The sequence below is a fragment of the Cupressus sempervirens genome, chromosome 3 (genome assembly GCF_028749045.1).
Source record: "Cupressus sempervirens isolate cs-2001-9-10 chromosome 3, ASM2874904v1, whole genome shotgun sequence".
NCBI classification, from domain to species: domain Eukaryota; kingdom Viridiplantae; phylum Streptophyta; class Pinopsida; order Cupressales; family Cupressaceae; genus Cupressus; species Cupressus sempervirens.
The window spans coordinates 961,881,414-961,904,632 of NC_143120.1; positions in this window are offsets into that span (position 1 = coordinate 961,881,414).

Sequence of the window (23,219 nt, forward strand, 5' to 3'; positions counted from 1 at the left end):
TAGCCATGAACTTGTACAATCTCTTGGAGCTACCCTCATCTAATTTGCTAGTGCCTTTCTCATTCTCTTGTTGGAGAAGTTGTAGAGTGGTAACAATAGATTGCATTGCCTTCACTAAAAAATCAGCGAGGGTGGTGAAACTCTCATCAAGTTATAAGACCATACTATTCAACTTTTCAACTCCCTTTCTAAGGCACTTTGAGTCTCTCACCAAAGGGTCGCACTCCCAGCATTTGGAAGTTATTTTCCTAGACTCACCCTACAAAGACAGGGGGTTAGAGAGACCATCTAGATTTATCTTGCCTTTATGGGGAGGAGGTAGGAGTATCCTTGGTTGTTGGAGCAAGGGGGAGGTAGCAGTCATGGGGGAGGTGTCTTTAAGGTTCTTGACTTCATCTTTAATGGTAAGGTCTACAATATCCATTTTAAAGCTAGCCAAAATGTGGGTCATGTCCTTGCTCCTAATAGCTACTTTATCCTCTGAGGTGACTTTACACTCTCTAACTCTAAAAGTTCTTCCTCTTCTACTACATAATTGATCCTAACAGTTTTCTATTTTTGCCATGAACCTGTACAGTCTCTTGGAGCTACCCTCATCTCATTCACTAGTGCCTTTCTCATTCTCTTGTTGGAGAAGTTGTAGAGTGGTAACAGTAGATTGCATCGCCTTCACTGAAAAATTAGCGAGGGTGGTGAAACTCTCATCAAGTTCTAAGACCATACTATTCAACTTTTTAACTTCCTTTCTAAGGCACTTTGAGTCTCTCACCAAAGGGTCGCACTCCTAGCATTTGAAAGTTGTTTTCCTAGTAGACTCGCCCTACAAAGATAGGGGGTTAGAGAGACCATCTAGATTTCTCTTGCCTTTATGGGGAGGAGGTAGGAGTATCCTTGGTCATCGGAGTAAGGGGGAGGTAGCAGTCATGGGGGAGATATCTTTAAGGTTCTTGACTCCATCTTTAACAGTAAGGTCTACAGTATCCATTTTAAAGCTAGCCAAAACGTGGATCATGTCCTTGCTCCTAACAACTACTTCATCCTCTAAGGTGACTTTACACTCTCTAACTCTACAAGCTCTTCCTCTTCTATTACATAATTGATCCTAACAGTTTTCTATTATTGCCATGAACTTGTATAGTCTCTTGGAGCTACCCTCGTCTCATTCACTAGTGCCTTTCTCATTCTCTTATTGGAGAAGTTGTAGAGTGGTAATAGTAGATTGCATCGCCTTCACTAAAAAATCAGTGAGGGTGGTGAAACTCTCATCAAGTTCTAAGACCATACTATTCAACTTTTCAACTTCGTTTCTAACTCACTTTGAGTCTCTCACCAAAGGGTCGCACTCCTGACATTTGAGAGTTATTTTCCTAGTAGACTCACCCTACAAAGACAGGGGGTTAGAGAGACCATTTAGATTTCTCTTGCTTTTATGGGGAGGAGGTAGGAGTATCCTTGGTCATTGGAGCTTAACAGTAAGGTCTACAATATCCATTTTAAAGCTAGCCAAAATGTGGCTCATGTCCTTGCTCCTAACAACTACTTCATCCTCTGAGGTGACTTTACACTCTCTAACTCTAAAAGCTCTTCCTCTTCTACTACATAATTGATCCTAATAGTTTTCTATTTTTGCCATGAACCTATACAATCTCTTGGAGCTACCCTCATCTAATTTGCTAGTGCCTTTATCATTCTCTTGTTGGAGAAGTTGTAGAGTGGTAACAATAGATTGCATCGCTTCACTGAAAAATCAGCGAGGGTTGTGAAACTTTCATCAAGTTTTAAGACCATACTATTCAACTTTTCAACTTCCTTTCTAAGGCACTTTGAGTCTCTCACCAAAGGGTCGCACTCCTAGCATTTGAAAGTTATTTTCCTAGTAGACTCGCCCTACAAAGACAAGGGGTTAGAGAGACCATCTAGATTTCTCTTGCCTTTATGGGAGGAGGTGGAAGTATCCTTGGTCATCGGAGCAAGGGGGAGGTAGCAATCATGGGGGAGGTGTCTTTAAGGTTCTTCACTCCATCTTTAATGGTAAGGTCTACAATATTCATTTTAAAGCTAGCCAAAATGTGGGTCATGTCCTTGCTCCTAATAGCTACTTCATCCTCTAAGGTGACTTTACACTCTCTAACTCTAAAAGCTCTTCCTCTTCTACTACATAATTGATCCTAACACTTTTCTATTTTTGCCATGAACCTGTACAGTCTCTTGGAGCTACCCTCATCTCATTCGCTAGTGCCTTTCTCATTCTCTTATTGGAGAAGTTGTAGAGTGGTAACAGTAGATTGCATCACCTTCACTAAAAAATCAACGAGGGTGGTGACACTCTCATCAAGTTCTAAGACCATACTATTCAACTTTTCAACTTCCTTTTTAAGGCACTTTGAGTCTCTCACCAAAGGGTCGCACTCCTGGCATTTGAAAGTTGTTTTCCTAGTAGACTCACCCTACAAAGACAAGGGGTTAGAGAGGCCATCTAGATTTCTCTTGCCTTTATGGGGAGGAGGTAGGAGTATCCTTGGTCGTCAGAGCTTAACGATAAGGTCTACCATATCCATTTTAAAGCTAGCCAAAATGTGGGTCATGTCCTTACTCCTAACAACTACTTCATCCTCTAAGGTGACTTTACACTCTCTAACTCTAAAAGCTCTTCCTCTTCTACTACATAATTTATCCTAACAGTTTTCTATTTTTGCCATGAATCTGTACAGTCTCTTGGAGCTACCCTCGTCTCATTCGCTAGTGCCTTTCTCATTCTCTTATTGGAGAAGTTGTAGAGTGGTAATAGTAGATTGCATTGCCTTCACTAAAAAATCAGTGAGGGTGGTGAAACTCTCATCAAGTTCTAAGACCATACTATTCAACTTTTCAACTTCCTTTCTAAGGCACTTTGAGTCTCTCACCAAAGGGTCGCACTCATAACATTTGAAAGTTGTTTTCCTAGTAGACTCACCCTACAAAGACAGGGAGTTAGAGAGACCATCTAGATTTCTCTTGCTTTTATGGGGAGGAGGTAGGAGTATCCTTGGTTGTCGAAGCTTAACGGTAAGGTCTACAATATCCATTTTAAAGCTAGCCAAAATGTGGGTCATGTCCTTGCTCCTAACAACTACTTCATCCTCTAAGGTGACTTTACACTCTCTAACTCTAACAGCTCTTCCTCTTCTACTACATAATTGATCCTAATAGTTCTCTATTTTTGCCATGAACCTGTACAATCTCTTGGAGCTACCCTCATCTAATTCGCTAGTGCCTTTCTCATTCTCTTGTTGGAGAAGTTGTAGAGTGGTAACAATAGATTGCATCACCTTCACTGAAAAATCAGTGAGGTTGGTGAAACTCTCATCAAGTTTTAAGACCATACTATTCAACTTTTCGACTTTCTTTCTAAGACACTTTGAGTCTCTCACCAAAGGGTCGCACTCCTAGCATTTGAAAGTTGTTTTCCTAGTAGACTCACCCTACAAAGATAGGGGGTTAGAGAGACCATCTAGATTTCTCTTGCCTTTATGGGGAGGAGGTAGGAGTATCCTTGGTCGTCGGAGCAAGGGGGAGGTAGCAGTCATGGGGGAGGTGTCTTTAAGGTTCTTGACTCCATCTTTAACAGTAAGGTCTACAATATCCGTTTTAAAGCTAGCCAAAATGTGGGTCATGTCCTTGCTCCTAACAACTACTTCATTCTCTGAGGTGACTTTACACTCTCTAACTCTAAAAGCTCTTCCTCTTCTACTACATAATGAAAAAATAATCTCTCCACTAAATTGGGATTTATGTAGGTAATTCACTTAATAAACCATGCTTACTTTAGAAAGTGACTATTTATTTTGACTACCAAATAAAAATATTAATAATATAAAGTAGATGACATTTGAGTTAAGTTTCCTATAATAGATAAAAATATATCTAGCATTTCTCGAAAGCTCTCAAATGAGTGATAGAATAGGATGGAGTTTGGTTGACAAATCTTAGGGTTAGTTTGGAGTCATGTGGACATATTTTTTTTGGTTGTGTGTAGGGGGGCAGGGGGTTTCAATATTGAATAATAAAATTAAGATTTTTTATGATTGGATTTTCTTTTTTCTATTAACGTAGTTAAAATTTTGAGCTGATCCAATAGTACAATAAGAGGCAACAAGAGGCAACATTAGAAATAAAATATATTATTTTTTAATTTTAAAAATAAAAAATTTTACAGACATTAAAATAAAGTATAATTGAATAGTCTCAAAGTTCATCTTACTACTAGAGATGCCTGAAAAAACTACTAGCGCTAAGAGCATTCATAGTCATCATGTAGTAAAATGTTTTCAATACCATATAGGACAATATGATGAAACATAACAAAATAGGAATTTAAAAAGGCAGAGGACATAACCTCATTTCCCCTTGTATTTCGGTGACAAATGCACCCTCAACCAATTTTCAGCCATGAACCTGTACAGTCTCTTGGAGCTACCCTCGTCTCATTCACCAGTGCCTTTCTCATTCTCTTGTTGGAGAAGTTGTAGAGTGGTAGCAGTATATTGCATCGCCTTCACTGGAAAAAAAAAGAGGGTGGTGAAACTCTCATCAAGTTCTAAGACCATACTATTCAACTTTTCAACTTCCTTTTTAAGGCACTTTGAGTCTTTCGCCAAAGGGTCACACTCTTGGCATTTGAAAGTTGTTTTCCCAATAGGCTCACCCTACAAAGATAGGGGCTTAGAGAGACCATCTAGATTTATCTTGCCTTTGTGGGGGGGATCATGAGGAGAGGAAGTAGGAGTATCCTTGGTCGTCAGAGCAAGTGGGAGGTAGTAGTCATGGGGGAAGTGTCTTTAAGGTTCTCGACTCCCATCTTTAACGGTAAGATATTATCCATTTTAAAGCTAGCCAAAATGTGGGTCATGTCCTTGCTCCTAACAGTTACTTCATCCTTTGAGTTGACTTTACACTCTCTAACTCTAAAAGCTCTTCCTCTTCTTACACGTAATTGTTCCTAACAATTTTCTATTTTTGCCTTGATTTTGTCCCCTTGATTCTCACTCTTTTTGAATTCTAAGCTTGAATCTCCCTCATCCACATTGAAATTTTTGTCAACCATTTATTTCTTCCTAGGGCTAGAAGCAATCTTGTGAGAGCATATGTGCCCACCTCCTAGCTTCACATATAAATCACCCAGATCAATGGGAGGGTTAAATTTTAGCTTCTTCTTGGAGGTAGTCTAGGTTGGGACCTTCTTATTTTTATTTTCACAGATAGGAGAGGATCATGTGACACCTAGGGGGTAGGGTTAGTCAAACCTTCAATAAGATTAGCAACAAGAGTGATATTAACCATAGGGGCTTGTAGGAGGACAATATTGTGGGGTGGGGAAAGAGCACATAGAAATTGTAAAGGTGGAGGATCAAGACTTGATGGATCATGACAAGCTTATTCCCTTATCACCTTCTTTCTCGATCCTCCATGATTGATGCTTCAAGGTCATGAAGAAGAAAAAATTAAATAGAAATCAAATAATGGTACTAAAAATTATTCAATTGAGGGAAGTGATAACAGTAACTTACCCTGAAACACCCCTCCAAAGTGAGATACTCCATAATTAGGAAACAAACTATGTTCTAGGGATTAGGGAGTTGTTCTCTATCAAAATCACCATGTTATCTAATAAGACCTTCCTTGGACTTGAAAAATATGTTAAGGTTGGTTTCATTCGACACCTTAGTGGCCCTTTTCCACTTTCTTCCCTCAATTGAAAGCCTAGTGGTTTGAGTAATGACGTCTTCATTGATTTCAAAGGTTATCCCATCAATGGTGACCTTCCTTTCATTCCATATGTTAATTACCTACATGGAGTACACTCTATCATAGCCCTCCATGACCTCCATGAAAGGCAGAAGCCCACCTTTCTTAATTTCCATATAGGCACACAAATCCTTGCACCATTTATCCTCAATCTTGTTAGGTTCAATGTTGACCATATCCTCTCCCATCTCCTAATTAGATATAGTGTAATATGAATCCTCAAGCATGACAATAGGGAAAGGGAAAACTTAGTTAAGAACTTATAGCATTCACAAGAAGGATAAAAGAAACATTCATTGCATCCACATTCTCTTTGGAACAAATTTTATAGTTATAAGAATGCATGGAAATTATAAGAAGGCTAGAAGAAATACACATTTTGTCTGCTCCATGTGGACCAAGTTTCCTAATGAAGAATACATAGTAGTCATAAAAGGTTGAAAGAAATGCTCATTTCATCCAACTCCATTTGGACCAAATTTCCCAATCAAGAGTACATATCAATCACAAGAAGGTTGGAAGAAACACCCATTTCATCCACTCCATTTGGACCAAATTTCCTAACCAAGAATACATATCAGTCACAAAAAGTTGAAATGAATGTTCATCTCATCCAATCCATGTGCACTAATGTTCTAAACAAGAAGACATATCAGTCACAAGAAGGAGAAAGAAAAGTTACTCCATCCATTCTATTTAGATCATATTTACTTTGGGGTTTTCTTAGAAAAAGGAGTCAAACAACCAAACCAAAAAATCATAGCAGACACTTAACACACTTTGATTTGGATCAAATTTATTACTTTTTTGGGTTTTAAGTTGTAACTTTCTAGAAATGGTTGTGTAACATTGTTGTAAGCATTTGTTTTGGAAGGTGTAATGCTTATGTGATTTGTATTTTATTTAGAACAAAGCATAGAAAAATAATTAAATATAAAGTGTTTGAGATGTTGATATATGTAATTGAATTTTTTTTTCCTTTAATTGATCATTGTTAATTCCATTTCTTTTAATTAGTAGTTCAAGAAAAATTACAAATAAAGAGAGAAATTGTAATATATTTGAGATATCAAACTCTAGTCATGTAATGTTCCCAAGATGGTCTTGGTCACAGGTGATCTCTATATGGAGGCAATCTCAGCCTAAAGAGGATTTTGATTTGAAGGGAATCTTTGTCTCAAGGGGATCTTGACCCTAAGGAGAACTCAATCTAAAGGGGAATCTCGATCTGAAGGGAAACTTAGTCTGAAGGAGATCTTAATCTTAAGGGAAACTTGACCCAAGGGAGAACTTTATCTGAAGGAGAACCTAGATTGAAGGGAATTTCAATTCGAAGAGAAACTCGATCTGAAGGGGATCTCAACCCGAAGGGAAACTTAGTCTGAAGGATATCCCAATCCGAAGGGAAACTTGACCCAAAGGAGAACTTGACCTGAAGTAGAGCTCAATTTGAGGAGGAACTTGATTTGAAGGGGAATTTGATCCAAAGGGAATCTGGTCCGAAGGGAATCTCAATCCGAAGGGAACCTTGATCCGAAGGTAAACTTAGTCCAAATGAGATCTCGACCAGAAGGAGAACTTGATTTGAAGAGGAATCTCGACCCAAAGGGAAACTCAATCTAAAGGAGATGGATGTTGTGTTGAGGTGGGAGTGGCATACAATGACAAGATGAAAGGGTTGATGACGTCCAACCTATTGGTTGTATGGGCTAGAGGGTTGATGATATATAAAATTACAGACCGTGTCGAATGATGATTGCCAAAGGGTGATACTATGAGCATAGAGAAATAAATGGAAATGGGCCTGAGGGATTGTGCTTCCTTCAATGACAATGCAATTAACCAAACAAAAAGATACCAGTACAAACACAGAGTGTACACACATTATCTAATTACACACACACACACACACATCAAGGAAACAGTGATAACAAAAATAACACTATGATTTTTCAGATCTAAGCCAATAATACATAATGAAGTAGGGTGAGGGATGAATCTCATCAAAACCATTTGAGCCAAATAGGGGAGGTCTTTCACTTTCAAAATGGCAATAAGAGCATAACTCCAATCAAAATTTGTAGTACAAATTAAATAATCCAAATTCACATATGTTAACAACTTCATACGTGTCACCCATAAATACCCCTTTGGAGAAAACTCCCAAGGGTTTACAAAGAATGTCGACATGACATATACCAATCAATAAATAATAAAATTGGGCCCCTTTATTAATTAAATAAGTCTTTGTGATATTATTTATTTATTAGGACCATTTAATAAATTAATATAATTTCAAATATTTTATTAAAAATTGGGGAAATTACAAATCCTCATCGCCCAAAGATTGCTTGCCCTCAAGTAATTCATCATCAAACAATTTGCCCATAGCAACTTCACAGTCCCAAACCAAGTGCAAATGATTATATCTACTGAGGCCTTCATGTCACATAATGATCATGTACATGCACTTATATGTAGGCAAGAAAAGTAAATGTCCATCAACAAATCCATAGCCTTCATATCATCATGCTCATAAATTTCTTTAGGAATCTCATAGCTCAGGTATAACTTGTAGTTTCCATAAGGATGCCCCTCACATAAAGAGATGGCAATCATGTATACCTCATTCCCAACCAAAGGTAAACTCCATATTCAACCAACTATAAAGATTGCTCTTGCAAATAATCCTTGATCAAGTCTGCATCACCTAGAAGTTGAACAACTACTGGTAGAGTCTACTTATTTGAAGGGTCATTGGTAGAACTCATAAGAATGATCATCAAGTGATGGTTCAATTATATTTGTGCAAGTGTCTTCTTCTAAAATCATTTCCTTTATCTAGGACTCAGGTACCAAATATATTTTGTCTTTGTAGTAGATTATGTCATCAACTAACTTGTATATGTCATCCTAAATGTTGCCATCCATCAATTTGCATGCAAAAGTCATCTTGGAGTATTCAACCAACAAATATGCCTTCAAATCAATTGCAGACCATATGGCATCATTGGGTGTCATAGTGTGATCGAAGACTAAACTCTTAATTCTCCCAACAAGCTAGCAAAATCACTAGCTTGGATACCACTATAATGTTCCCAAGATGATCTTGGTCATGGGTGATCTCAGTCTGAAGGCAATCTCACTCTGAAGGGGATCTCAATTCAAAGGGGAATCTTGGTCTGAAGAGGATCTCAACTCGAAGGAGAACTCGATCCAAAGGGGAATCTTGATTCAAAGGGAAACTCAATCTGAAGGAGATCTCAATCTGAAGGGAAACTCGACCTAAAGGAGAACTCGATCTTAAGGGAATCTAGACCAAAGGGAATCTTAATTTGAAGGGAAACTCGATCCAAAGGGTATCATAACCTAGAGGAGAACTTAATCTAAAGGGGAATCTCAATCTAAAGGGAAACTTGATCCGAAGGAGATATCCATCCAAAGGAAAACTTGAACCAAAGAACTCAACCCAAAGGAGAATGATCCGAGGGGGAACTTGATCCGAAGGGAAACTCGATTCGGAGGGAATCTGGTTCAAAGGGAAAATTGAACCGAAGGGAAACTCAGTTTGAAGGGGATTTTGACCCAAAGGAGATCTTGATTTCAAGGGCAATCTTAATTCGAATGGAAATTTGGTTTGAAGGAGATGGATGTCGTGTGGAGGTAGGGATGTTGTATGGTGACAAGAGGAAAGCTCTGATGGTGTGTAGACTATTGGTCGCACAGGCTAGAGGGATGATGACGTACAAAAGTGAAAACTGTGCAAAATGATGATTTCCAAAGGGTGATACTACGAGCATAGAGAAATAAATGGAAATGGGCCTGGGGGATTGTGCTTCCTTCAACAACAATGTAGTTAACCAAATACATAGATATTAGTATGAACATAGAGTGTACACACATTATCTAAATATCAGTACAAACACAATGTATACACATTATATATATATATATATATATATATATATATATATATATATATATATATATATATATATATATATATATATATATATATATATATATATATATATATATATATATATATATATATATATATATATATATATATATATATATATATATATATATATATATATATATAATCTTAAATATGTAACCTTGAATGTTGTCATCCATCAATTTGCATGCAAAAGTGTTCTTGGAGTATTTGACCAACATATGTGCCTTCCAATCGGTTGGAGACCGTATGGCATCGTTGGGTGCCTTAGTGTGATCCAAGACTAAATTCTCAATTGTCCCAATAGGTTGGCAAAATCACCAACTCAAATACCACTGTAATGTTCCCAAGATGACTTGGTCATAGGCAATCTTTGTTTGAAGGCAATCTCAATCTAAAGGGGATCTCGATCTGAAGGGAATCTCAGTCTGAAGGGGAATCTCGATTCGAAGGGAAACTCAGTCTGAAGGATATCTCAATCCTAATGGAAACTTGACTTAGAGGATAACTCGATCCGAAGCAGAACTCAATTCGAAGGGAAACTTGATTCGATAGGAATTTGGTCCAAAGGGAGTCTCAATCTAATGGGAACTCGGTCTGAAGGGGATCTCGACTTGAAGGAGAACTTGATCCAAAGGGGAATCTTGATCTGAAGGGAAACTTGATCTAAAGGAGATCTCAAACCGAAGGAGAACTCGACCTAAAGGAGAACTTGATCTGAAGGGGAATTCGATCCTAAGGGAATCTAGTCTAAAGGGAAACTTGACCCGAAGGAGAACTCGAGTTGAAGGGGAATCTTGATCTAAAGGGAAACTCGGTTCAAAGGTGATGTATGTCGTGTGGAGGTAGGGATTTTGTACACTGACAAGACTAAATGTCGACACGACAAATACTAACTGATAATTACTAAAAATTGGGCCCCTTTATTAATTAAATCAATTAACTAAATAAGTTATTGTGATATTATTTAATTTTTAGGACCATTTAATTAATTAATCTTATTTTTAAAATGTTATTAAAAATTAGGGACATTACATGTCACAACTATGCAAACTTTAGAAACTAAGGAATTTATGAATTTTAATGTGTTATACATAACTCAAATGCTATATTGATTTACAAAAAATGGAGTATAATACATGGAAAAAAATTGTTCTAAATTGGATGACATGTGTTAATATTTATGTTAAAAATATGAACCAAAATATCAGAGACATAAAATTAACACACATTGCACAACAAGGTACCTTGGGAAAACCCTCTAAAAGGAAGGAAAAATCTAGCCACTCAAAAGCGGTCCTCTTCTATTATAAAAAAAGAAAGTTGAGTACAAATTATAAATGGGATGCAGACCTCATTGAAATTAGCCCTTTAAACTTGGATTTACAAAGCACAAGAAATATTTCTTGAAATTGAGCTCATATTGAACTTACAAATCTCAATGTGAATAGTCAATATAGATAGCTTGATATATAAAGGAACAAAACACAGAGAGTTAGAAATATAAAGGCCATAAGTCATTTTATTTATTTATATTAGTAAATGACTGAGGCTTGGATAATTTTATTATATTAAAAAAAAACATTAACAAAGGCACCAAAAGGGACAACAAAGTAAGATACCCCTAGTATAGCCTTGTAAAATTATACAAATTATGCAGAAGGTACATGTTGGCTTTATCCTTGTTGAATACAATTCCAAGAAAATATTAGATCATGTAAAACTTCTCGAGGATGTAAAAAAATATCTTGAGTACAATGGCCATTTTGTTGTTGTTGTTTGTTTGAATTTGCACATAATGAACTTAAACACTTATTGGGAGTATTGTTAGCAAAATTGTGCATAAAAGCCAAATTTAAAAGGATCTCATATATAAACAATTAAGCTAACACTATTTAGTATAAGTAATTTTGTGTTTCAAGCCTCTTCTTCATAGAATTCGCAAAAAGATAATGATATTATGCTTTAATGTCTAATTCGAACAAAGACTTACATAAATTGATTTGTAAACTATAAAGCATTTAAACAATTCATTGTATCCACTTATTTATATTTACAAAGGTTTCAAACTATTTGATTTAACTTTAACTTTCCTAAATGTGTTATGACATAAATTAAAATTGCATACTTAGATTCTTCAATTAGTATAACAGAGTCTTTGTTGAGCATAAATTCCATAATTTTGTGTATTAGAGTATTTATAATAGTGTTGAATAATTATAGTTGTGATAGGATTGATTCATTTCCCTAACTAATAGAATTCATGATATCTCTACCATTATGAAGAAGGAAACAAAGTCTAATTAATCAAAAGTCATGTCCTAACCTGAGAAAGAGTGTTTTAATGCTTGCTTCAAAATATTCATAGTAAATTATTAGGATTATTATCAGCATAACAAATTGAGATTGACCATGTGTAGGAAATACCTTTATAGCTAATTAAAATAGAATAGTTAGGATGACATAAAGATTCAACTCATACACAAAGGGCAATTGATCTCTCAACTTACATATTTCAAATTAATCTAAGGGCATGTTTTGCGGGGAAATAGCCCTTTCAAATTCTATATGATCATCCAATATACTTGAGATAGGTTACAAAAATTCCAAACTTATTGACCCTTCATTTTCCCAAGCACCCACTTGTCCTTCAAAATATATTTGTCAGTCTAGTTTCCAAAGGAGGAACTTTGAAATGCAATTTAAAAAAAAAAAAATCCATGTTTCTCTTCACAATCGACAACCAATCTATAAGCCTATGAGGATTCAAAATAGAAATAATGAGATACAAAGGAATGAAATTTCCACCAGTAAAAAAGACATCATAATTGTCGGGCCCAAGAATAGCGAAATCTTCATTAATGTTTCAGATGTTTTTCTCCAAATCCCCCAAATATTCTAGCTTAATGAGTCATCTACACATGGTGCTAATGTAAAACTTGTCAACTTCCACCATATTGATCATGGCTAAAAACATTGAAAGAATCTCGCTATTGTACTAGTATCTATCAAAGTCAATAATGAATTTCTTGCCCAAATTTCTAAAAACACCTCTCAAAACCAAGAAATAGGTGGAAAGTAGAACCTCATTCAATCTTTCACCCAAAATAGGGGCATCAAAGGAAATTTAGGAGGTTGGTCCCTTAATTTAATGATTGTTTCCATAATGAGGACCACACCATGTTAGAGTACTTAGATATGTCCTAATTAACTCTAGCTTGCTTAAGCGAAACTTTAGGCATCAAATAATTAATTCTTTTATTAAATATTATGATGCAACCTAGGTTAGACCTTTTTAGGGTTTGGATCTCCTTTATAAGGATAATCTCTCATTGTAAACATTCTTTCACTTTTGATTAATAGTAATTTCTCTTTTGCTCGTCAAGAATATCTCCTCTATGGATCTAGGAATTCCAACCTCCATAGCTTTTGCTTCTCTTTTTCTGTGACGGGTGTTTGCATGCAAGTGATTCTTGGCAATTGTGGGGTTATCTTTCATCAACTTCAACGTGGTATCAGAGCTCTAGATATTCATGCCCATGTTTTATTCTTGAGAGATTTCACATCAATTTTTAGATATGTGGCTTTTAAAGGATTTTGTATTAGATTTGAGGGGGACCTATTTTCAGAGCACTTTGAGCCCAAATAGACATCACCATTGAGCTCAGAGCACTTGAAAAACCCCATTTCCATATCAAATATGTCTAGTTTGGACGTTGTTGAAATCTGAGGCAATTTTTTTGCACTGAGGTCATTTTGACCTGGGCACGCAAAATTAGGTGGCAATATTTAAAAATAACATTTCAAATCATTTTATTTTATTTTAATGAAAAAATTTGTGAGATGTTTTTTAGGCATGTGAAAAGTTTTTCAAGAAAAAGTTGAGTTTTTTTTCTTTATGTGAACGGGTCCAATTCCTGCGCACAGTGACCAAGACCCTGTCATGTCACTTGGTGCTCCTTTCAATGTTTGGCTTCTCACTGTACCTTTTTTCAATACTTTAGCCACTATGTTCCTCTTCATTCCAAGTGATGTTGCCCAAGTTGTAGGCTCTATCATGCGAATGGATATTTTGGGAGCCCATGCTCCACCATGCCTTCTGCACTCCTACCTAAGCAAACCTCTACCTTATTTTTGGGCCTACCCATGTCAATAGCGTCAAGCCCCCACCAGCATCCTCACTTGTGTCTATGCATGCATGGGCCAATCGGTGGAAATTGATTTGGGAGATGTCTGTAATGCATTGGAGAACGAGTGCCTAGTTTTATGGCGGATAATTGGAGAAGGGTTTGGTCTTCATCTTAGCAATCCATGCACTTTTCACATTGGTGGATTCTCTTATTGGTGACCACCCTAGCCCCCACGATCAACACCATGTCAACAGGGATGTGTGTAAACTCCACATGCATGGAGGGAATTTAAAAAATGAGCGCATGACTTTTACTTGCTTTGGAATTGCCCTAGCCTTTCTCCTATCCACGTATCCTGATTGTGTTGACATTGCAGTCAAGTTTTTTATTAGTGACACACTTATTCATTATCTAATGAGCTTATTATATAGTTAACAATATTGGCCAAGTATTTCAGGCTTTACCAAGTTCTATAGTTGCTACTGAGTTCAAGGAATAGTATCCAATTTGCTCTGAGCAATTTCTACCATAATGGTGATCAACAGTGTAAATCAAGCTTCTTAGTGTTTATCGAGTTCCTCAGTGCAAATTGAGTTGTGTATTACTTACCGAGTTCACAATTACAATGATGTGAATCCAATGTTGACCAAGCCACTCAGTGTTAACCAAGTGATTCAATTTATACTAAGTTCATTGTGATAGCATTGACTGAGCTATGCAGTGTGAATCAAGTGATTTAGTTTATATGCCGAGTTTCACAATAATCATCGAGTCACCTATGTAGACCAAGTTTAGACTACTTAGAAGTGATCAGTATGGATCAAGCTTCTACGTCTAGCAAGTGCATGATGATGTTGAGCATTGACAGTGGATGTTGAGTATCTGAACCTCATTGAGCTAGTCTTCAAAACCTGAGTTCCTATAGTCGGGCCTACTTTGTGTATTTTGTGTTAACTTGTATTGTAGTCAACTTTGTTAAAATTTAATTTGGATTGGTATATATGTAATATATTGTATCACATCCAAGTATAGATATAGATGATATGAGTATGATGCAAATTTGAAGAGCAGAAGTGTGAAGTACAAAGGCTACAACAGTATAAGGAGCAACAAAGATTTATCTATCATAGCAAGGTGATTATTACACTCAAAGGAATCTCATTTTACAAACCAAGTTGCAGATCAAAGATCAACAACTATTTCATCCTAACAAGTGGATTAGTTAAATCCTTTCACAAGGTAGCCTTAACAATCTTTTGTAAATCTCTTTACCGAGTGCATACTTCATTGTATGCTTGTAAATCCTTTTGCAAGGTGGACCTAGTAGTCCTTATTGCTCTTAACAGGGCGGATGATTAGAAGTGGTTATTTTAAGCCTTAACACGCCAACTTTATACTGTAGTTCTAAAGCTTGTGGGTATCATCCCCACCCCAGTTTTACTTTCTATTTGGAAGGTTTCTGGGTCACCATATTGTGTGTCAAAGTCTTATGAATGTTTCAATGCTCGGTAGGGTCTGCAACTCGACCTCGCTCGGTAATTATTGGTATTTTCTTGAATGCTTAGTGATCCCTTTGCATCTTGAATGCTAATATGAATCTTTCCTTCTAGTTGACTGGAACTAATGTGAGATGTTTTCTTCATAATCCTTGTTCTAGTTCTCCTTGTGGGAGATCAAGTAGAAATGCTCGAGTCACCCAATTCTTGAGTGGCATGTTCATCATTAGTTACACTTGCATTCTTAGAAGATTTTGGAATCAATTGTTGTCTCATATGCTTTATGATGTTATCAGCCTTGGTTTTCTTTTTATCTACAATTCTTTCAGTATTCATACAATTCTTGGCAAGATGACCAAGTTCTATACAATTATAACATCTTCTGGTCTCCCAATGTTAACCAAGGCAAAAATAACTAAAACCCTAAATTGGGTAGAGCTAGAAAAGAAAACCCTTGCTGAGTGGGATGGAAGGGGAATGAAGATCAACTATGTTACGGATATGGAATTGAAGTTCATGATACATATGATCACACACAAGATATATAGCTCGAGTCACTTAAACAGTGTATCATATGAAGTTGTGGATCTCGTGCTCAAAGTGGTCAAGAAAAACATGTCATTTGACAGAGCCGAGTTGATATTAAACTAGTTTAACAAAAATATGGAGAGCATAAGAACTTCAAAGAACAATCCTTGTAAGTTTGGTTCACTCTTAACTTGTCTATTTTTCTATGTACAAAAGTTTTTCCCATCAAAAGGTACGGTTGTATGGAGGAGAGATGTACATGTTCTTTACCAGATCAATGAGTATATAGTTGAAATGGGAGAAAACTATGTCAGTATAATGGATAACTATTTTGATGCATTTAAAGACAAGATGAATAACATATTCAAGATACCTAAGAAACTTGTTGATGACTACAAAGATGATATATGTTTCATGGTTGGTTGTGATAAAGTGTACATACAAGCAGTTAGACCAAGAATTGTATGGGTCAAGCCTCTAAGTTATGAGGTTAATATTGATGAAACCAAGGACATCATTGAAGCACTATTAAATGAGCTTGTTGACCCAAAAGTTGCATACTTTGGCACTTATGATGAAGCTAAAGCAAGAATAGAACTAGAGATAAAACTCCCTCAGGCTGTCAACAAAGGCAAGAAGAGGATTGCAAAATTGAAAACTAGCTCCACTATTTTGTTGACTGAAGGAAAAGGTGATGACATTGAGGAATATGAAGCAGAAGATGAAGAGAAGTCAAAAGAAGAAGAGCCAGTAAAGAAGAAAGGTAAGGTTATTATAACCAAACCTGCAAAACCATCTACTGTAGTGTTCACAAGGAGGGCATCTAGGAAGAAACAAGGAGGAGATATAATCTTCAAAAAGCCACCACCCTCATTCCAAGACAATTTGAAGGAAATTGATAATGAAGCTGGTATGACAAATTTCAAATCACTAGGGTATGAGACAAGAACTGTAGAAGAGTAAAAGCAAATTGAAGACATGGTTTTGTCTAAGATGGGCAAATGGAAATATTCTCCAGACCACCTTGTTCAGCCGATTCTAAGTGAATTGATGGGGAAAGTTAAGCCAATATGGGAACAGGCCAAGAAAACTACTAAAGACATATATATGTAGACCCTGAGGCAACTCATCATGAGCTTAAGTGATAAAGAAGTTAACAAGTCCATCAAGAAGAATGAAGAGAAACTTACCTTGAATTTAACACTTGTCTGATATTAATCAATGACATTGAACATGTAGTGAAGAATGCTACCAACACATGGAAGAATATCTATAATCTTCATAAGAAGAGTGATTTTTTTGTTAATGTTAGTGACAAGGATGATGATGATGATGACAAGGAAGAAGAAGGAAATAATGATGAAGAAGAAACACATTATGACAATATTGATGATAGGGAACATCGAACATGAACAGTAAGCTACCGAGGAAGATCTACCTAAGGTTTAGAATATTGAGGAGACCAACCCTAAGAAAATTGTAGCAGTGGTCATAGCCTCACTTCCTCATTCTCCAAGTGAAGCATTGAAGACATCAAGCTCTGAGAAAGCCACTACAGAATTGGTTGTATCTAACATTGCAAGTTCAAGCACTCAATCAATATTTGCACCTATTCAATTCTATACTTCATTGATAGAAGTGACAAGCACTTCATCTACTGAGCAAATGATACTTACTTCTCCATCAGTTTTGGTCACACAAGGTATTTCTTCAATAAGTGCAGTATTTACTTTGTTTGCCAGTCCTACTATTTCTACAATTGTTTCCATTCTAAGCATGCAATTAATAAGTACAAGGATAGTTGAGACCAAGCCTCAACCAAGTACAAAAGTTTTGAGCAAAGGCAAAGATAAGGAGGAAGAAATTGATATTGATGAGGAGATAGTTATCCTGAATTGGGATATATCCAATCTTAATCCTGATCAAATACACATCATTGGCGAGCCACTTCAGAAGAAAGCTAAGCAACAAAGGCTTAGAGAAGAAAGGAATAAAGACTTTCAATTGCTTGACGATGCAAATAATATTCTAGCAGAGGCACTTAGCATAGAGGTTGACACTTCTCAACCAATTTTGGCTTAGTTAGCAGAGGTAGTCCAAAAATTCAATGAAGATTTGAATGGACAAGAGAAATTGTTGCAGAGAGTAGAGAAGAAATTTGAGAATAAGGTATTGGAGCTAATTGCACAAAAGATTGCAATTCATCAAGTAGACCAATATACTATTCCGAGCTCATTGGAGACCTCTTGCAACAATGTGACTTCATTATTCAGTAAACTTTGTGATACTTCAAATTTACCAAAGAAATTAAAGATAAACTTTCTAAAATTGATGAAGATCTAAAGGCAAGTGCACATCAGTTGCAACTTGACCCGAGTTACATCTCTGCCCACTATATAAAGATCAAAATTTTAACTGATATGCAGGCATAATTGCCAAGAGAAGAAGCAAGAATAAGAGCTACACTGGTAAACATATAATGCATGATTATTTCGAACATGGATGCATTACAGAAACATATTGCACGTGCTAAAACCCTCATCCATGATAACAACTTCTCTATTTCAAAGCACATGATAGAACTTTTAGCAAGAGAATTCAAGTTGCATTGTGCACATGCAAGGTATTGCAAGAAAACTGGGACAAGACAATGGCATTGATTCTAAAGGTACATTACGATTTCTTGTCACATTTTGGCATTACTGTATAGTATATAGAATACACCTTTGTCATTTATGTCAAAAAGGGGGAGAAGATATATATAACACATGTAAAGGGGTAGATGATGTATATAAGGCATACTAGATAAAAAGAAAAAGATGTGAGAAGATATAAAAGTATATTGTATATATATGTATAGGGGAGCATTATCATGTTAAATATGTATAGATATTCAAAAGAAAATTTGAAAAAAAACTTAAAAACAAAGTATGCCACCGAGTTGATGACACAATATGATGAATAAAAGGTGCTTTGAACTTTTTGAGAATTCATTTTTGATTGATGAGTTTTTTTGTTACTAATTCTAAAGGGGGAGATTGTTGAAATTATAGTCAAGTTTGTTATTAGTGACACACACTTATTCAGTATCTACCAAGCTTATTGTATAGTTAACAGTATTAACCAAGTATTTTAGGCTTTACTGAGTTCTACAGTTGCTACCGAGTTCAAGGAACAATATTCAGTTTGCACCAAGTAGTTTCTACCATAATGGTGACCAGCAGTGTAAACTAAACTTCTTAGTGTTTATTGAGTTCCTCAAAGCAAATCGAGTTGTGCAATGCTTATCGAGTTCGTAGTTACAATGATGTGAATCTAGTTTTGATTGAGCCACTAAGTGTTAACCAAGTGATTTAGTTTATACCAAGCTCATTGTGATAGCATTGACCAAGCTATGTAGTGTGAATCAAGTGATTTAGTTTATCAATACTCACCAAGTCACCTGTGCAAACTGAGTTCAGACTACTTAGAAGTGATTAGTGTGGACCAAGCTTCTACATCTACTAAGTGCATGATGATGTCAAGCATTGATAGTGGATGCCAAGTATCAGAACCTCACCGAGCTAGTCTTCAGAACTCGAGTTCTTGTAGTTGGGTTGACTTTTTGTAAACTTGTATTGTAGCCAACTTTGTTGAAATGTAATATGGATTGGTGTACATGTAATGTATTGTATCACATCCAAATATAGATATAGATGATATGAGTATGATGTAAATTTGAAGAGAAGAAGTGTGAAGTACAAAGGCTACAACAGTATAAGGAGCAACATAGATTTATCTATCACAACAAGGTGATTATTACACTCAAAGAAATCTCATTTAACAAACCAAGTTGTAGATCAGAGATCAACCACTATTTCATCCTAACAGGTGGATCAGTTAAATCCTTTCACAAGGTAGACTTAACAGTCATTTGTAAATATCTTAACCGAGTGCATACTTCATTGTATATTTGTAAATCCTTTTACAAGGTGGACTTAACAGTCCTTATTGCTCCTAGAAAGGTAGATCATCAGAAGTGATTATTATAAGCCTTAACAAGCCAACTTTATACTGTAGTAGTAAAGCTTGTGGGTATCATCCTCACCCCAGTTTTACTTTTTATTTGGAAGGTTGTTGGGTCACCATATTGTGTATCAAAGTGTTATGAATGTTTTAACGCTTTCAATTTATTATGCATGGAATTAAATTATAATTCACATGAAGGATTAATTGGTAAATAAAGATTAAGTTTTATAAGTTACTGATTCACCCCTCCCCTCTCAGTAACTTAGTCTATCATATATATTTCCAGCAGATTGCTTGCCACTTATTTTGGCTTTCTCTAGTGGTTTCCAATCTTTCCTCTCAAACATTGGTTTCAAATGTTACTTGGCAATTTTTCCTCTTAGTTTTGGTATGGCATCTCAAGTTTTGGTGCTTGTTGTTCATTTGACTGCATGTGCATTTCAAACAAAGCATGTTTTTTGGTGTTGATGGGATTTTTAGCCTCCTCACCTTGGGAGATGCACAGGTTATAGGCAAATTTTTAACATTTGCAATTTTTTTAGGCAATGAGTTTTTTTTGGAAGGAGTTGTGCACATTTGTGTGGATATCTATCAACACCATTTTTGGCATGATATGTGCACGATGGTTTGCAAGCATTTTTTAACCGTGAGTTGGCCTATATTTGTTTGGATGACACAATTTTCTTTGGTATTTGATCAAAGTTTTACTCCTAGTCCTCTATTCATTTGCCATACCAATCATAGAAATATCTGCTGGGTCTCTATCCAAAACAATTTTCTGGTGGCTGCATCCTCCACATCATCTACTTGTAGTCTCCCTCCTCTTTGGCAATTTTCTTGCCAATTCTATTGGTGGTTTTAAGCTGTGTTGGCAGTTTTACTATTTTTGAAGGTAGATTATTTGGCATCTTTTCCAAGAACTAACTTGGGTTGTACACATTCTCCCATGCATAATCTAACTTGGTGGCTCTTTGTTTTGCGGATTTTTTTGATTGGACACACATTCAATTTTGGAATGCACCTCTTGTATCCGTCAACAAGATCATGTTTCTTTTGGGTTAACACAAAGTTGTTTTTTGCATGGTGTACCTTCATCTTCAGATTGTTTGGGACCCACGCCAGTGCTACTGCATTTCGTTTGTGCACAAATTTTGGCATTTGTGCCCATGGGTAGATTTGCATTTTTTGGTGTTTTTTTAAACACATGCAAGTTCTTTTGGCCATTGGATTATTTTGGCACTAACCCTTTTTTTCTAGCAAAGTATTTATTCCCCGCATATTGGATGATCTTTTCCTAACGTTAGAGGTCATTTTTCTAGCATTTTATTGCATCAACAACCATTTGTTCATCAAATTTATGCTCATTGCATGCTGACACCAACATTGCATCAATATTCATGTTTGCCCTTCAAGCCTTGTTTGGACCTACCTTTGGGGATTTCTCATATCTCGGGCATACAAACTTCATTTTCTACAAACAAGATATTGTTGGAAAGCTAGTTACAAGCCCATCACAGTGGTATAGGTGATTTTTAGTTTTGATGCATTTTTGATGGCTTTTTTTGCTATCAAAGTCAGGGGTTCTTTTTTTGCACTTTGGGAGAAAAATATTGAGCATTTGATCTCCAATTTGAGAATTCTTTATATCATTGGAAAGGTCTTTCAGAGCTCTTTCCAATGATGTTGGTCATTTTTCAAATTCTTCTCTAGGAACATTATATTCAGTCTTTGTTTTTTTGCATTCTGGTGGATATCTTTGTTGTTTTAGGTCTGAGGATCAATTTTATTGCTTGAGATGATTTGTCATGGTTCGTACTATCTATTGTATTAGCCTTATGCCTCTTCTGGTCTATTTAGACATCATTTGTTTATATTCTTGCAAATGCACTGAGATAAACTGTCATATTCCATCTGTATTTTTGTTTCAATTATTTTTACCTTGTTTTGCCTTCTAATTCGAGCAGTGTCATCTAAGGACACTCGTGTAGATTATTGTATTCTTGGGATTCACCATATCTTGTGCCTTATTATACATGCACAACTTTTATTAGAGTGTCATGGAGGGTTGATGCTTTTCCTTTGTTTTTCATCTTCCTTTGTCCAGTGAGTTTCCCTTCAATGATATTAGCATAATGACGTGTCTGAGATTGATCACCTCAATACACACATATGTACTTTTTTGTGCATCTTGATCATGGTTTTTTGACATACAATTCTTTTGGCCCACTTTTTGAGTTGCTTGTCACCTCACCCTTGTCTGCATTAGGGGGTTTCTTCTATTATTTCTCATGCTTCCTTGGTTCGATGGAGTGAGCTATGTATTCAGTATGTGTTCCTATGTACTAGGCGAATGCAGTGACTGGGTACCTATACATTTCGATGAGATGGATCATTTACCATATAAATGCTCTTCTTTTCATTCCTACTTTGGATGCAACCTTCCATGTTTGATTGATCAAATCTTGAAGATTTGGCTATATGTATCTTCGAGTTCAGTTGTTTGCATTTGTGTGTCTCTTGAGTTGATGCAGATTATAGTCTTCTCTACTTAGTCAGGTTCTATTTTAGTGGAGGTTCTTCATATCAACAATTGTTTTTTACAAAGCTTTGCAGCTTCCACATGCTTCAATGGTGTTCTTCATGATCATCTTTTGTTCCTATCTTCTGGGACATTCCCTAGTTTGGAGGCTTCTTTAGTCCTTCACTAGTTTCTTTCAGCATGCTTTTCATCTCTTTTTGGAGTAGAGTTTTTCCCATGTGGTTTTCTATATTTCTCCTCTTTTTAGAAATTTGGTTGTGCTTGGGTACTTTATTAGGTTTTGTTGTCGAGACCCAAATTTACTTTCAGTAGTAGTTTCTAGGTTTTTAGCTACTCCTTAAGTTTATCTTAAGGGGGGGTGTTAGAGTAACTAGATATTTCCTAGTTAACTCTAGTTTGCTTAAGCTAAACTTTAGGCATTTAATAATTAATTCTTTTATTAATAATTATGATACAAACTAGGTTAAACCTTTTTAGGGTTTTGATATCCTTTATAAGGATGATCTCTCATTGTAAACATTCATTCACTTTTGATTAATATCAATTTCTCTTTTTGCTCATCAAGAATGTCTTGTCTGTGGATCTAGGAATTCCAACCTCCATAGCTTTTGCTTCTCATTTTCCATAATAGATGTTTGCATGCAAGTGATTCTTGGGAGTTGTGGGGTTGATCTTTCATCAACTTCAACACACCAAACTAGGTAAAAAATCATTCAATAGATAAGAAAGGAAACCTATAAGGAGATGAAGAGACAACAATAATACATTGCTTC